This window comes from Equus przewalskii, chromosome 15 (genome assembly GCF_037783145.1).
Source record: "Equus przewalskii isolate Varuska chromosome 15, EquPr2, whole genome shotgun sequence".
Classification (NCBI taxonomy): Eukaryota; Metazoa; Chordata; class Mammalia; order Perissodactyla; family Equidae; genus Equus; species Equus przewalskii.
The window spans coordinates 11,597,196-11,613,376 of record NC_091845.1 but is presented as its reverse complement, the minus strand read 5'-3'; positions in this window follow the sequence as shown (position 1 = coordinate 11,613,376).

Sequence of the window (16,181 nt, the reverse complement as noted above, 5' to 3'; positions counted from 1 at the left end):
GAATAATGTTCCAATGACCAGTGATCAAATGTCATCCTAAATTATATTGGCATAAGATGGAGTTGGAAAGCAGAGTTAAGGGGCTGGCCCCTTGGCCAAGTGGTTAAGTTCACGCGCTCTGCTGCGGAAGCCCATGGTTTCACCGGTTTGGATCCTGGGCGCAGACATGGCACTGCTCCTCGTCAGACCACGTTGAGGCAGCATCCCACATGCCACAACTAGAAGGACCTGCAACTAAGATATGCAACTATGTACCAGGGGGATTTGGGGAGATAAAGCAGAAAAAAAAGAAATAAAAAAAGATTGGCAACAGTTATTGGCTCAGGTGCCAATCCTTAAGAAAAAAAAGAAAGCAGAGTTAATTATCGTTCAGCAGTGTTGCTTATTTCTTATCTGTATCAATTAAACGGAGTAGAGATGGTTGAAAATTCATTGCCTCTTGAAGAGTTTTTAATAGATTGTGGAAATAGGTCGGGATTTTTTCCTACATTTGCTTGTAATCATATGGGCAGATTACGACAGTGGAAAACCTCTGAATATATTTGTAATCTTTTCAACCAAATGGAGACTGTAGAAAAAGCTCAGTGTCTGGTGCTCTCTGCTTTGATCTGAAACTAAAGCTGGCTTCTTTTTGTGGGTCACTGCAGCTATTCAGGCAATTTTATTAACCATAATGACACTTTGTTCTGATACTGTTTCTTTCATCTAATCATCTCAGAAGATTTTACAAACAGAAGTTTTTGAATTTGATACAAAATGCTTTATTATAAAACTTGTGATTTCATATTCATTCTACAGTCAGCACTACGACCAGAGGCAATGGGAAGGTGAATTCCGGGGAGGGGTCTTTGTGGTGTGGCCCCAGCAGGAAATCCTCAAATTTGAAGGGGTCCTTGAAGTCCTTGTCAATGTCTTTTGCTACCTTCCACTCTTTCACCTATTTTGTACTGTCTTACTTTATCTTTTTCTTTATTTGTGAATTTGAAACATTTATACAAAATAAATTTAAACAAAGAAATAAATCACATGAAATTCAAATTACCACCACTAGTTAAATGTGATAGATGATCTCGTTTGGCTGAAACAGAATCACTCATGTTGGGGTTAATAATAGGAATATAGAAACTTGGGTGTGTTTTGGGTGCTTAATTTATCTCTGTTTTTTCTTGAACAATACTAATTCTTATCCGCATAAAACAGTGTTGTTTAAAACATTGCTAATGACGTTAAGTTTTCGTTAGCTAGGTTCGGGCTATTCGTACTCATCTTTAACCCAAACTCTGCCATTGAGCAGTCCTCAAGCGCCGCATTTAATGTAACAATTTCATACAGTTGTCTTCTTGAGTTGAAGATATGGTTAATGTTACAGTGCTATTAAATCCAAATTAAATTAATATCCAGTCTAATTAATGACTGAATTAGAGACAGAAAAATTCTTCTTTGTGTATTTAATACCACGTTTTCTATTAATAATCTGTAGTAAGTTGTTACAAAGTTAAAACCAACTCAGTATTCTATTGCTATGTGAATAGGGTACCGACTGCTACAGTGCAGTTTATCAGGTTCTTGGCATGTCTGTACTATTGTGCTTTGATTCAGTTTTCCCATCACTTTTTCATTTTTCAAATTATAATGGCATAAAGACCACTATAAACACAAATGCAAAGACGGGTCTAAAGTGGCCGTCTAGACCAGGGATCAGCAAATTGTCTCTTTTAAGGGCTAGATAATAAATATTTTAGTTTTTGGTGGTCATACAACTCTGTCACAACTACTCAAGTCTATGATGGTGGCACAAAAGCAGTCACAGGCAACATAAAAAAATGGTCATGGCTGTGTTCTACCAAGCTTATTGACCCATGGCTGTAGTTTGCAGACCTCTGATCTGGATATGGTCTAATATGATACCAATTAGACATGTGTCTATTGATATTGAATTTAAATTAATTAAAATTAAACATAAGTATTTTTGTTTCTCTCTGCGTTAAGCACATTTCAAATGCCTGAGAGCCACATATGGCTAGTGGCTGCCGTATTTGAACAATATAGGTATAGAATATTTCCATATATAATATTTTTCTTTACAGAAATTTTTATTAGACCACATTGATAGAGGATTTCAAACATGCTTATATGGCTGTGTCTAGTCGTCATTAAACTGATGACACAAAATTTAAGAACACATGTCTAGGAGAACTCAAAACTCCTGAAACACATTCCCAGACCTCCCAGAGGTAAACTAACTCTGATTTTAGAAACATCTTAAATAGTAAAATGAATTAAGAGTCTTTGCTCTGGTAACACATTTTTGATCTTAGGAAAGTCTGTGTTTCTGTCATTTTATCTCTCATATGGGAAATACAATGCCTGTCCAGTCTCCCATAAGGTAGCTTTGAAACGGGATTCATCTCTTGGAGACAACTGGCAAATAGTTTTGGATAAAGTAGGAGCACAAGGCAACAAAAATGTCTGGGAAAGTAAATTAGTGTGATTACTAAGATTATGGGAAGAGAGAGTTGGGAATTTGAATCCTAGTTTTGACATTTTCCATGTGAACCTGAGCCAGGTCCTTGTTGTCTCAAAGCCATTATCTGCTCATCATTAATCCCCTAGGGTTGTTGTGAAGATCAAATAAGATAATGTACTTAAAGCTGCTTAATACACTGTCTGGTTCATAGTAAGTCCCCAGTAAATGATAGCTATGACTGTTGCGTGCAGAAGAAGAAGGGAGAAAACATCACAACGTTAGGCATAAAGGCTTCCTGCCACAGCATAAATCTCCAAGTGTAGAAGCACATTACAAAAAATAAAGGTAAGAAAGAAAGATAGCCTAGAAGCATGAGAGAAAAACAAGGGAAGGAAATAGAATTTTAAGCGTACGCTGAAGGAAATGGATATACGATTGCAGGCAAATGGAAATTGTGCCGACTAAAGGAGGAAGGCATAAAAATGGATAATTTAAATCTTTTGTAATGCAAAATATGAGAGGGTCAGTTAAAGGAGACAAAGCTTCTGGAAATGCTTCATGTATTAAGTGCTATCCAAGTATAATCCAAGTGTTACAGCTTTCTTCTCTAGACATACACTACTATTGGCCCCTGCAGACGCTCCAGAGACCTTCAGATGAAATGAGATAGCTGATTTCTGGGTTATAATGACCTATCCACTCAGGCACGTGTGTCCCAAGAATTGGGCATACCCAGAGACTGTAGGGTGAAGTTATAAAGTGGAGTGGAGCCACCTCTACCTAGTCATAGGGTGACCAACTGTCCCGGTTTGCCTAGGCCTGAGGGATTTCCTGGGACACAAGACTTTCAGTGCTAAAGCCAGGACAGCCCTGGGCAAACAGAGATGGATGTTCTCCCCAAAAGCTCTCAGGTATCTAGAAGGAAGTATGCTTTGTTTAGGCACTCGATAAACCAGGGTGATTAGCATTAATGCCGCTTCTGGCTCTACTCCTTTCCACGCAATATATGTTGAGAATACTGGCAGGAATTAGAGATTGCAAACACTGGTTAAAGAATTACAACCTTAGAATGAGTAAGTGGATTCATTCTTTATAGAATTCTACAATCCCCTGCAAGTTAAATTTTGAAATAATCTTAGAAGTTATCTAAGCCCTGTAATTTTAAAACCTTAAAAAGCCGTGGCATTCTGTCTTAAAAGCTCAGGTGAGAATATTTCATGGAAAAAGATAAAAACGGGCTAAAGGTCCGTGAACAGTATCTACTCTTCTCTTGCCCTTTTCATACCCCTCAGAATGTGTTTTCAGACATCATAGGAGTTCCCAAGAGCATAGCTGGGAAACCATGGACCTACTCCAATCCCATCAAGTTACAAAGGGGAAAACAGACCTCAAGCTATTGCTTCGCACTTAGGTATTGACAGCTGATGCATGTCAGAGCAGGAAATCAAGCTCAGGATTTGTTTATTGAGAAACATAAAATTCCAAAAATGTTTGCCAAGGCCACTGGTTTTCCACCAAGGTTACACGTTAGGATCATCTGGGATGCCTTAAAAAACCATAGGTGCCTGGGTCCTATCCCCAGAGATTTTGAGTGATAGCAGTTGGTTGTGTTCCAGGCATAGAGAGTTTTAAAGGCTCCCCAGGTGATTCTAATTTAAGCCAAGGTTGAAAACCATTGGCCTAAGCTGAGGAATGAAACCAAATAAACAAACCAAACACACACACACACACACACACAGGTCTTGCAGTCAGGAGACATGAGTTTGATCTCACCTCTATCAATGATTGGTTTGTGACCTCTGACAAGTCCTTTAGTCTGTGCTTTATGAGATATTGGTCAGGCAGTTTCAAACTTTCTAAAGCCATGGAAATCTTCTTCAAGTGAAAATTTTGTGGTAGCCTGATACATCACACACAGAAAAGCAGAGAGTCGTTTTGGTTAAACAGAGAAGGAGGCCAAGAGGCTCAACATTCTGTCTGGATGCTACCAAATGCTCCCGAGGCATGTTTACAGGAGGTTCCAGGCACTAAGGAACCCACTGAGTATTAGGATCCTTAGAGCTCCATTTTCTTTCTAAATTATTATTTGATTTGATAGAGCTGAATACTTGGTAGGAGGTTTGCTTGCACCTGATTCCACAGGACTTGATTGACCCACAAGCAAGGTCTATTTCTGTTGTCCAATAAAAAGGGAGCGTTGACCTGAGATCAGTTTTACTCGTGAATAAAGTCATCTCCTTCTCGCAGGGCAACTGCAATGCTGCAATAGAATTCGTAGCATTCTACGTTTGTAGCATTCTATCATACGATAGAGTTAGGATGGTCTATGCTTCACAACAGGACCGACCATTTCTAATGGAAAGGTCCTCTGTCCCTTTCCCCTAGCAAATCCCATAAATATTTTATATCACAACTGGAGCTGGAGGGTAGCCTTTGAACCTTTGAAAAGTTGGGTCACAATTGGTTTGACCTGAGTAAATACATGAATGGCTACATCATCAAGAAACAGGTCCCCCCTCATTATTTATGAGAACACAGAGCAGATGTGCAATTGTTTTCCGTATAATTTTCATACATAAAATATCATGTACATAGAGAATACTGTCAGATAGCATAATGGACTGCATTTATTTCAGTTTTGTCTCTTTGTCATTGTGTTTGGTAAAACACACTTCCATTTTGGTGAGCGGGTGGCTGTCACTTCTGTTTCCTTTGCAGATGTCCAATGGCTTTCAGATTCTTGCCAAATGTCTTGTCTTGTTTTGTTTTCAGTAAGTTGCTTTTATGTTTATTTATTTTTTTTAATGGACTTATCCTTGACATTAGCAGAGTAACACAAAGCTTTTCATCAGAGACTATTTCTCCTCAATCAGGAGAGAGATTTTTTCTGAAATCCACCAATCTTACAGATTCACATTGCTGTGTGTTTGCTAAAAGTCTCAAATCGTTCCTTATCCCATCTTCCCACTCACTCTCATTTGGAAAAAGTCCCCACACACTGAGTATTTATATAAACAGTTTAGTTTTTTCCTCACAAAGTCCTTATCAGTTAAAATATGGAATCTATATCAATAGGGCCATTTATCTTTTAAGACAGAAGGTAAAAATACTTGACTCACAAAATTGAATATAAATCATGCCCATTGCTCAATTTAACTTGGAAAGAGAAAGCCTTCTAATTGAAAAAAAAAAAAAGTCTGCCATGTAAACCATCAACAAAATGGAAAGACAACCTGCCAACTTGGAGAAAATATTTGCAAATCATTTATAAGACAAGGGGTTGATCTCCAATGTATATAAAGAACTCACACTACTCAACAAAAAAACCCCCAAACAACCCCATCAAAAAATGGGCAGAGGATATGAACAGACATTTTTCCAAGGAAGATATACAGATAGCCAACAGACACATGAAAAGATGCTCAATGTCACTAATCATTAGGGAAATGCAAATCAAAGCTACAAGGAGACATCACCTTACACCAGTCAGAATGGCTGTAATTACCAAGATAAAAAACAATAAATGTTGGAGAGGATGTGGAGAAAAGGGAACCTTCATACACTGCTGGTGGGAATGAAAACTGGTGCAGCCGCTATAGAAAACAGTATGGAGATTCCTCAAAAAACTAAAAATAGAAATGCTATATGACCCACTATGCCACTACTGGGTATCTACCCAAACAACTTGAAATCTACAATCCAAAGTAACATATGCACCCCTACATTCATTGCAGCACTATTTACAATAGCCAAGACATGGAAACCGTCCAAGTGCCCATTGACTGATGATTGGATAAAGAAGACGTGGTGTATACACATGCAATGGAATACTACTCAGCCATGAAAAAGACAATCATCCCATTTGCAACAATATGAATGGATCTGGAGGGAATTACGCTGAGAGAAATAAGCCAGACTGAGAAAGACAAACACCAGATGATTTCACCCATATGTAGAATATAAACAAACGCATAGACAAAGAAGACAGTTCAGCGGTTACCAGGGGAAGGGGGTGGGGAGTGGGCACGGGAGGTGAAGGGGAGCACTTGTGTAGTGACAGACAAGAAATAATGTACAACTGAAATTTCACAATGATGTAAACTATTATGAATCTCAATTAAAAAAATAGTCTGTGTGGATGAGAACATTGAGGTAAATTTAGAAATGTGGAGGTCTAGCTTCCTTTACATTTTATTTCCATAATTGAAGAGGCATTCTTGTCTTTCATTTCCTCATGATTAGAGCTTCCTGATAACATTGTCTTTGTTTTTAAAAGACATCAGGACTTAATCAAACATATAATTATTTTATTATTTATCAATAATTTCTATCTATGGGTTTTGTTATTTTTTTAAGCAAAATATCTGTATAAAGCTCCTTGGGAATTGATGATATGCTTCCTCTTGTTTCCCAAAATTGCCCATGCAGGTCAAATATTTCTTCACCATGCAGCTTTTCTGGATTACACTAAAAGAATAATTTGCTGGCTGTACCTTACTCCTGTAATAATTTTTTTACAAATTTCTTTTATTTCCTGTTGCTTGCAGTATTATTTTTTATTTGCTACATTAAAATGTGGGAAAGTGTGCATCTCAATGTATTGATATGGAAGCGTTTAATAATTGCTTTGTTCAGGGGCTGACCCCGTGGCCGAGTGGTTAAGTTTTCACGCTCCGCTGCAGGTAGCCCAGAGTTTCGTTGGTTTGAATCCTGGGCGCGGATATGGCACTGCTCATCAAACCACGCTGAGGCAGCGTCCCACATACTGCAACTACAAGGACCCACAACGAAGCATGTACAACTATGTACAGGGGGGCCTTTGGGAAGAAAAAGGAAAAAAATAAAATCTTTAAAAAAAAAATAATTGCTTTGTTTATTTCACATGATAGTGTTTTTTATTATCCCACAAATTTTATAGAATTGATGGTCCAAAAAGGCAGAGAATAGAGAGAAGGGAGGATTAAGAGCTCCTTAGGACTGGATCTGAGTACGTGCATACAGCCTTGCCTGCATCAAGATACACAAACAGTCAAGGATGCTGTTTGTTTAATTACATTCGCAAATCATTTATCTTTCTAGTCTCTCTCTCTTCCTCCCTCCCTCCCCTTCTTCCTCCTCCTCATCCTCCTCTTTCTTCTTCTTCTTTTCCCTCCTCTTCTCTCTTTCTCTTTTCTTTAAAAGAGTGTGGCTTGCATTTCTGATCCTGCAAACAAATGAGACTTGATAATGATAAAATAATTAAAGAAAAAAATCTAAAGAAAGTTCAGATACTCTGTTTATAAAATGATTAATTTATTCGTCTAGGCTATATACTATGATTAGTATATAGCCTAGAAAATTTTACCTCTGATGATAATGATGACAAAAGTAAGATTATTTCAACTGTGTCTATCCAGAAATATGAAGTCATTGGCGCAAAATATTTGGGCCTTTTTTGAAGGGCCAAACAACCAAAAAATGACCTTGGCCAGTAAAATGAATAGATGACTATTTTCTTTACGCTTAGAAAGTACGTACATTTTTACAGTTTTTTACCTCTCCTTCTTACAATGGTCAATAACAATTTCTCGAACTTCAAGGGTAATTTATCTTTTGAGAAAATTACCCTGGAATTATAGGTTTTGTAGTTTTACTGACTAAATTTTTGTAAATTTTTAATATGTGTGAAGAGCGTTTCCTTAATTTCACTGCTTTCCTTATACCACACAACTCATGAAAAGTTTCATTTTTCTGGAATCAAGTTATAAATATTAGCAAAAGTTACAGCTTGGGAAGGAAACTTGGTCAAACAAATTGAGACGAAAGTGTCTTTTTGGTTCATCTTCGTCTTCTCTTTGCTCCCTTCTGTTTGTACTAGCCTTCCTTAACATTTCATTATTTTTCCAGCTAAAATAAAAAATGTACGCCTATCACAGAGAAGGACAGAAATGACTCCTGACCTTCAGCCAGGTTGGGAAGTGGACAATGAAGTTTTTGAAATTCCGGTTCCTCCTGCTCTCAGCCAGTTCTGGGGACTACTGCGTTCCCCTTCTCGTCGCATTAAATGAAGTAGTCTCATAACTAATAATCCTCAGGAATCTCACTTTGATATATCAATTGCCTGAGAATCTTTATCATGGCATACTTTTGCTTCCAGGGAGAGGCAGAAGAACACAGTGGATAAAACTGTGGACTGTGGAATCAGACAGGTAGAGATGTACATTCAGATTTTGTCACTCCCTAATGTGTGATTTTAAGAAAACAATTCTTTAATCCTCAATGCTCATTAAAGTGGTAATAACAATAGTCCCTAACAAATAAAGTTATTTAGAGGCTCTGATGACAATATTTAAAATTAATCAGAAACAGGATCTAACACATGATAAGCAATCACATTATCACCATCTTGTAGTCACCGAGCTGCCAGTGTTAATGGGGATTATCGTCATTCCTCAGGTGCATTGAGGAAGAAGGAAGCTGGCAAACCATTATAATGAACTAAGTCCCAGGAAGGAGAGATTTTATTGGTTAAATGTTACCACTCCAGAGGTTTCTATTTAACAGAGGCTTTTGAAGATGGCAAAGCCTTAATGCAAAGGCAAATGAAATAGATGGGCATCTCTTATTTATTGTCATCGTCCCATTGATTCTCTGAGGAAGAATTTCTTGCTCTTCAGCAGGCAAATGGGGGTGGTTCTTCGATTTCCCCTTACATCATCCCTTAGGCAATGCTGTGGGGCATAGGAACTGACACACGCTGACGCCTCAAGGTAAACTTAAATCCGACTCCACTCATCCCAGGCTGCATAAACCTGTCTACTGAAGTGTACAAAAAGATTGGTCCAAGTCTTTCAAGAGAACAACTAACCAAATGGTCCTTTAAGCAAGAGCCTGCTGTAATTCACTGAAACTTTATTATATGCTTGAATGAGCCCTGAAACAATACTACTCTACTTTGTTCAGAGAGTTATGCATGATCACAAGGAAAAGAACAAGTATTAGCAATAGCCCCCACATAAAGTATTATTGCCTGATTAACGTGTCTACTGGACATACACAAGGCATGAGAGTTTCAGCCCAGAGGGTTTGCTGGGGAGGGAGATGAACACTAAAAAGGTACTTGGTGTGCAATCAGAATCTGCTCAGATAAGGACTTCCATTGCAGAGCTCACATATTTAAATGGCTGTAAGTAAAATACACAGTTTTTGAATTGATGGTAAACATCCCCCTTTTCCTCTACTTTGTTGTAATGTTCAAACACCTTTGGACTTACATATTGGTTTCTAGAAGTAGATCTTCTGTATACTAAAAGGATTTTCCTGAGAATTTGGTGTGTAGTGATAGGTATCAAGAATGCAAACTGTATACAGTCTGGTGTTTGAAGCTCTCCATAATGTTATCTCAAGCCCTTTGTTCAGCCTTATTTCCACTACACTCTTTCCTGGACCTTCTGAAGGTGGAATGAGCTGGACTCTTTTTTTTTGGGGGGGGGGGATGGTTGAGGAAGATTGGTCCTGAGCAGACATCTATTGCCAATCTTCCTCTTTTTTTGCTTCAGGAAGATTAGCCCTGAGCTACCATCTGTGCCAATCTTCCTCTATTTTGTATGTGGGATACTGCCACATCATGGCTGGATGAGCGGTGTGTAGGTCCATGCCCATGATCCAAGTCCGCAAACCCTGGGCTGCTGAAGTCGAGTGTGTGAACTTAACCACTATGCCACTGGGCCAGCCCTAAGCTGGATGCTTTTAAATCCTCTCAACTCAGGTTTCATTTATTCCATTACTTACCCCTAGAGTGTCCTTCCCATGCTTCTCCATTTGATGAAATCCAGCATTTTTGAGAATCAGACCAACATCTTCTCTTTCTTAAAGCTTTCTAGTGGTCTCTAAATTTCTAGTGGTCTTCTAAATAAGTCCAAATTGGTGGTGTTTTTATCTTGGCTCTGTCTTACTTCCCCTCTTAATGCATCCATCTTGTCAGGAGAGATCACGTGTTCTGTTTCTCTTTATTTCCCATAATGTCTACCACAGCAGAGAGCTGGTAGTAGTGCTTCCCAACCATCATAACAAGAAAAACACAAACTGTAAGTTCTTGACTTTTCTTGAAATTATCACTGAACTGAGGTTTCAGGTCATTAACAGAAAATCTAGAGAGAGACAGGCACCTGCAGGGAAACATGGGATGGACTCATTTGCTTACCTGGGGCATGTGGTCTACACATTTTTGCAGAGTTCATTACCTCTCCTTCTTACAATGGCCAAGCAACTAGTAAAACTTCAGGAGTGGGGCTGGCCCAGTGGCGTAGTGGTTAAGTTCACATACTCTGCTTCAGCAGCCTGGGGTCTGTAGGTTCAGATCCTAGACACAGACCCACACACCACTCATCAAGCCATGCTGTGGTGGTGTCCCACATACAAAATAGAGGAAGATTGGCACAGATGTTAGCCCAGCGACAAGCTTCCTCATTCAAAAAAAAAAAAAATTTCAGGGATTATTTGTCTTTTGAGAACATCACCCTAGGATTATAGAGTTTGTAGTCTTGCTGACTAAATTTTATTTTTAATAGGTGTGAAGAGAATTTCCTTAATTTCACTTGTTCCCCATAACACATGATCCATGAAGCACTGGATCTCAGAAAAAATTACACACAGGGCTGGAAACTGTTACCTGGTCAAACAAGTTAAGATGAAAATGTCTTTTTGGTGTGGCTTCATCTTTTCTTTACTTTCTTTAACGTATACTAACATTTTCAACATATCACTCTTCTTCAAGATACAGTAAAAAATATATGCCTAACACCATCTCCTAGATGAAAAAAAGTCTTAATCTGTTGGGGAAGGATAACAGAAACTGTCTCCTTTAGGGTACTGGGGGAAAGGAATTGAAAAAAATGTGAAAAAACGCTTATCTTTCCAAGGGAGAGGCAGGAATATGTACAGGAGGAACTTCAACGTTAGGCAAGGCTGGAGCTCTGAAGAGGCCACTTCATGACACCAGGAATGCAGTGCCTTCCCGAGACTGGAGATTGGCTGGGTCCTAAGGGCTCTCCCCTGCTCCCCAACACTGGGCTGAGGAGCATCAATGGCAGGCATCAGTGAGATACTGCCAGGAGAGCTGGAAGAGATAGGCTCTCACTGAGGTCCAACATGAAGGGAAAGCCGAAAACTGAAATCCAACGAGACATTTATTAAAACTCTCCGGAAATCCAGCCCCCACCCTAAACACAGGCCATCTCTAGATGGCTTGAAGTCTGTGGTGTTGCTAAGGGTAACCACAGCAATAATAAACCTTCAACCCGGCCTACCTCCCAACCAGGAGTGAACCAAAAATCCAACCCTAAAGACGGAGCAGAAGAAAAGGCATGACTCTTTCCAAGAATAAAGACTACTATCCTCAGTCTGGACTCACCGACAAGAGCTGTCTGACCTATAACAAAACTGCAAGGCAGAGCCCCAGGGCTGTGGTCTCTGACACACAGCTGTGGGATGCTGATGCTCACCACACCCAGAAAGCCCAGCCTGCCCCTCCTCTTTCTGAGTTTTCATCCAGGTTTCCATCAAGGATATCTCACTTACAGTTAGCTGCCATGCCTCCTTACAGAGTTCCAACTGTGGTGAATTTTCAGTCCTCAGTCCAATCCCAGATGCCTTCTGAGACGCCCCAGGCAGAAGAGACGTCTGCAGAGACCCCCACCACTCAGGGGCTCTCTAGGATTTTAATATATAGTCCTTATGTGTCTTTAATGTGTGTGGTGTTTATATTTTAATTTGAAAAAACAGGTAAAGTGTATTTAAAAGATAAGTGCTAAACCAAAACTTTTGGAACCCATGAAAAACCATAAAGTTCCATGGAATAGAGTCTGCAAAACCACTGAGCTGGAGAACCTCTGTTATTTCCAATTCTTACGTTCTAGAATTCTAAGACTCCAAATAGACAGGGGCAAGTAGATTTTCCCAATACGTGTTTATATTACAGCCCAATTTGATAGAATAAATCCATTCCGAAAAGCAAAAGGAGCTCAAAGTAATCCAACTGCAAAGCGTATGAACAGTTAGCCCTCCAGATATTCTGATCCTGAATTTGTGGAACAAACTTACAAGTAGGAAAAGCCTTCACAGCTGCATTGTCAATTAGCGTTTGCTGCAGTTGCTCCTCAAGTGTTTGTTCTTGCCTTTTCCTATGGAGCTGGAAAAAATTATCCCTATGAATAAGGTAGAAAGTTCTGCTTGTTAGAAGAAGATAAAGAGATTACATGCTTATCTCTATGGTATCTGAGCACCCTACCAGTTAGGGAATTGAATACATCCATGTTCAAACAAGCAGCTGCCTCAACTTAGCCTCTCTCTCTGTTATGTTCTCACAAATTAAACTGTGGTAGACTTTATAAAAAAGATAACGATTGTTCAGATCAGTATTTTACTGATTCTTACAGACTAGATTGTCATCAGGCATGCCCTTTTTTGATTTTGACAAGGAGAACACAAAAGCCCATTGAGAGGAAAAATAATTCCATCTTCCACTATGACTACAATTATGAAGTTGGGTAGTAATTAATAAATAGCCCTTGGGGGAATTTTCTGTGTTGCACTTATGTTATTTTTCTCAAACTAACTATACAATAACTCACAGTGACAGAGTGACACGTAGCCCTGGGGAATTATGAAACTTCAAGCATACCGATTGAGAAAAAACCTCTTCAATGATTCCAAAATGTATTTAATTATGTATGCCTACATTTTTTCTTTTCGTTTGCATTGCAAGAAGAAGCGGTAGGGATGGTACATTAGCCAGGACTTCGTACTTGCTCTTTTCAAGTTTACAAAGTGTGCTGTTCTGGTTATTATGGCTATAAACAAAGTGTCACAAAATTTAGTGGAAAAATAGCTATTTTATTTTTCTCAGAGTTTAGGGGGTCAAAAATCAGGGAAGTTCTGGAAAACAACAGTGCTTAGTTGGTGTTTCTCTTGGTTTCCAATCCTATGTTATCTAAACCGAACATTGACTGAAGGCTTGACTGGGCTGGAACATTCGAGATGACTCCCTCTCGTAGCTGGAACTGAAGGGCTGGCTGTCAGTTGGAGCACATACATGTGACCTCTCCATGGACAATGAACATATCACAGATGAAAGTGTGGTTCCAAGACAGGTGGTCTCAAGAGGAAACATGTAGAAATTAAGAGTTCAAAGAAACCAAAAGAACTGCCAGGCTTCTTCTACACTCAGACATCTAACTGTGTGGTTCACATTCAAGGGAAGGGGAGATGGTCTCCATCTCTCAGTGGGAACACAGTGAAAGAATTTAGCCATCTTTAAAGCACCACATATGATGCTCCTTAAACGGCCACTTGGACTTTCAATATTTATCAATTTACTAAAGAATTATCAATGTTCCATCCACATCTTGGTATAGCAATATCAAAAACCTTTCCTATGCCCACCTTCTTTCTAGTTTCCCAGTTCATTTTATATACCTTAACATGAATGTGCTTTTTTCCTAAAATATAATCAACAATGCTTATTGTAAAAGATTGAAAAACACAGAAAAATATCAATAGAGAATACGTATTGCCTCTAATCCAAGCATCTAGTGCTATTCATATTTTGCACTTTTAGTATGCACACTCATTTTATAAAAGTTTGTCAAATTGCTTTTTTAATTTAATAGGGTTAAACATTTCGTGACGTTAGCATTTTTTTTTACATTATTTCCATCTTTTGAGCATTTACATCATTGTTTTTTGAATCTCACATTCTCTTGCTAATTTCTTAAACAAGATACAAAACAAAATTCAGCCTGACTCTTCTCAAGGTTCACATCCATTATTGATATGACATTGATATTGATATTGATACGGTAGAAATGCAGATGAAGATAGTGGGAAACATAGGATTGAATAAATCAGCTTGTCATGAAAACGGTGCTGATAGTGGCCCAGGTCCAATATTCTCGATCCAGAATTCTGAAATTGAAAAAGAATCTGAAAACCACAATTTTTGCTTTATTTTTATAATTTATTTGGCAATAAGAACTTATGTAATCTGGTGAGAGACTATTTATAATCTTTATATAAACCAATATTGTGTATATTCATACCTTCTGCTACAGAAATATTAATCTGCAGTTATGACTCGCTGCCTGAGACTCCCACTAGTTATATGTGTACTGTATTAATTTTCTAAAATCTGAAAATCTCAATTTTGAAAGGTATCTGTTCTCAATGTTTTCTCAAAAAGAAATAGTAAAAATTACCACTTCTTGAGCTGGTGTTAAGCACTGTTCTAAGCCATTAATATGCATTTTCATTTATTTTATCCCTTAAACAAACAAGGATGAATGATTATCAATCTCTGAGATGACATTAAATAACAACCAGCAAGTGTAAGCAATATGAGTCAGCTTGAAGCCCCGGCCTCTATGCTTATCTATTATATTATTTTGCTTGGACTATTTATTGTCAAATGTCGCCCAAACTGTCCTGAACTGCCTTCAGCAGGGCAAAATGATGCCTTTAACATTTCTCCCCACACCACTCAAGTATTTTCTAAATTCCTGTAAATTCGAAGAATTCTGCCATAGAGTCCAGGAGCTACCTGCCCTCCTATTACCCTCCTGACACGGTCTATCTTCAGTTTCTTTGCTTTTGTTCTTTCCCCCGTTGACAATTTCTTAACCTCTAACCTCCTCTACCAAAGACATTTCCTAATTCTGTTTTCTTTACTGTTTTTTTGTTTAACCTACGTATGACAAGCCCCTTTAAGGTAACATGTCAGGTCCAAAAATAAATTCAAATAAGAGTTCAGAAGGCCTTGAAAAATAACGTGACTCTTTACGGAGGAACTCTGGGAAAGATAACAAAGGGGAAATTGCATCAGATAGCACACAGAAGGTCTTTCTAAAAATACTGTCTAAAAAACATATCCTTCTCCCGTTGTATTTCTTACAGTAATTGCTTACTTCTTTTCTTTACCTTTCTTTGTTTGTAGTCATCTGGCTCCCTCTTTTTACCAGCTTCCCAAATCCTCTAACACCTGATTCCCTCTTATTGCATTCAGGACCTGTTATTTCCTTCTCCAGGTAGTTCCATGTTATTTCTTACATCAGGTAACTCACCCCTTATTTCAAGCAAAAATTTTCTTAGAAGGTTGGAGTAGGTGTTGGGGGAAGTTTGCTTAGGTGTGTTTGTTTCAGACATGAACGTCTCTCCTAAAATTTTGTCTATGCATTTCAGTTAGTGAAATAGTCAAAGCTGATAAGCATTGATAGGCAAGGCATTCAAGCTCTAACTCCTGATGATTTCTTTTTTCTCAAAGATTTACTTTCTTGATATTTGGCCAGGTCTACGTTACCCAGCAAAAGTGTTCTTTGCAGGTTCTATAAATAATTATTCTAACTCTATTGTGATTATAATCTCATTGAGGATAAAGAGGGGAAATGAATTATCAACTGTGATAGGAATAAAGCTGATTAATATGGAAGGATGTGACCATTCCCAAATCTTTTCTTCCTCACTGGACCACTTTCACCATTGCGCTTTTTGGAATTTCCACATAACTTTCCCAGAGCAGGTGCTCAGCAAATATTTGAACAGATAGTGCATGGCATTAACTCTTTAATAAAAGGACGTGGGCTCCTAAGGTTTGCTTTCTAGCCAACTTTTAATCCTTTCCTATTACTCATTCGCATTTTACGATTGCTCCTGTTTTCTAAATCTTTTAAAGCTTAGGAGGCAA